This window comes from Acyrthosiphon pisum, chromosome A2 (assembly GCF_005508785.2).
Source record: "Acyrthosiphon pisum isolate AL4f chromosome A2, pea_aphid_22Mar2018_4r6ur, whole genome shotgun sequence".
Lineage (NCBI taxonomy): Eukaryota > Metazoa > Arthropoda > Insecta > Hemiptera > Aphididae > Acyrthosiphon > Acyrthosiphon pisum.
The window spans coordinates 61,614,880-61,616,924 of record NC_042495.1 but is presented as its reverse complement, the minus strand read 5'-3'; the positions used below and the strand labels follow the sequence as shown (position 1 = coordinate 61,616,924).

Below are 2,045 nucleotides of genomic sequence, written 5' to 3'. Positions count from 1 at the left end.
TAAAATACTATGCACTCATGTAGTTAGACAAAAACAGAAAATCACGGAATCGAATCCCCTTAATATATTTTCATAATCATCAAACGAAAAGTCAAACCAGATGAGTACAATATTATAGTAATAATCTAAATGTATTTAAAAAATATATTAAAATAAATTACAGTAATTCTTCGTAGGTACTCAACAAAAGTCAGTACAAAGTGTTTCGACCGGAATTGTGTACTTCTTAGTAAAAAATAATAAACATAATATTATTTTTCCTCAATGATTTTTCAACTATTATAAACAATTTAGCTGAAAGAATATTACTTATATGAAATTCGTTTTTGTAGAAACCCTAATTTCGCACAGTAATTATACCTAATATTATATTCAAAAAAATGGTCATAATATGTATTATTATTCAATGATATAATAATTTACGAATTAAAGTGTTATACACAACGCTTTTTATAACAGCGCTACAGTCAGGTATGGTAATCTTGGGTATACAAATTCGTATGACCACCACTGTTGATTATCATAATCATTTTATAATTTAACAGTTACATCGATTTTCAAAGGTTGAGTACCAGATTTGATAACACATTAGTACATTACACAGGCTTATACCTACATCCGTCATCCAAGCAATATAATAGTAGTATAATATTATGTAGGAAGCAGATCAACGTTTCGAAACAGTCATATTATTATAATTTTATTTTGACGAATAACTTTACTATCGTAATAATATATTATTATATGATCTATCGTAGCGTGAATGCATTATTGGCGAATAAAATGGCATAATTTACCTGAACGCAGCGTAACGATACGGACGGTTAGCTAGGCCGTGTGTGCCTCGGGACGGACGAACTTCGGAGCGAAACCACCACCGGAGGAGTGCGTTTGGGGGATGCTGCGAGACGACTGTGGCCCACGAGTCCGCCGCCATCATCCTGCCCACCCACGGAAGGGATCTCGCACCAGTGGTAAAGGCACGCATGACCCGAAATACGCGCTATATAACGACAACAACAACAAACACAACAACAACAATATAATAATAATATATTATCATCGAGTAAACGTTATATTTTATTATTGTGTTCCTGTTCCGCGATTTACGTGCGCATGCAATAATTTCTAAATTTTCACTGAGTTGACATATTAATATTATTATAATATAAGACGGGGTTGTTGGTTAGATTTCTCTTTGTTTGCTCGTGCACGGCCGTTTTACGTTATTTATTTATTTGTTTTTACGATTTTGACCGGAAAAACGACGACTTTATTCCGTCACGACGATTGACGGCCTCCGACCGCTATTTTATCGCCGTCGCTGGTCGTTTTTTGCGGCTTTCGTCTCCGTCCATTATCGCGACTATCGCTCTCCGCCCGAATACGTCGCGCGTGTATCGTATACAATACCAAAGATTATCAAACGAAATAAATGTATACATATTTTTATATGTATTTGAGCTGTATACGAACAATCGATCCATATCATCGTACTAAATCGTCCGGAAGTCATGTATCATCGTTGAAGAAAAACTTCACGATTTATACACCAGACATGCATCGGATCGTATTATTCGAGGGATGATACAGCCTCGGTGAAAACCGTGGAATTCGCATCCATCCATCAGTGGGAATTGGAAAATACATGTATATAATATTATTATGTATATTTGATGGCATGACCGTTTTTATTACGAATATAATAATATATTATGTGATATTATAATATTCGATTTACTGGAAAATATTATTCGATAATCTAAAATCGTATATCATTACACTGACCGTCGCCGAAAATAATTTATTAAATTCAATTTTTTTCAATCGTCATAGATTTATAGTAAACCATAACCACGCGATGTGGTAATCAAAATTAGGGACTACTTGGTTAATTATACATAATATAAGATGGAGACTGATAGATAAAATGTTTGATTCTCTCATAAACGTTATAAGAACAACTTTGATTATCCATGTTTATGAGTGATGATGCGACTATTCATTTATACATTTGTACATTTATTATAAAAATTAAAGATCAA

At 33.4% G+C, this 2,045-nt stretch overlaps 1 protein-coding gene across 2 annotated transcripts in view; it reads right to left on the bottom strand.

The window, feature by feature from the left end:
• Positions 1-918, bottom strand: part of LOC100568890 — a 157,753-nt gene extending 156,835 nt beyond the window's left edge. The window contains exon 1 of one of the 2 annotated variants that reach the window (XM_029490443.1): positions 798-918. The gene's annotated coding sequence lies outside the window, so the exon portion shown is untranslated. The remainder of the gene's footprint in view (positions 1-797) is intronic. The other variant, XM_029490442.1, reaches the window with a different exon arrangement.
• Between the last annotated feature and the right edge of the window lie 1,127 nt (positions 919-2,045).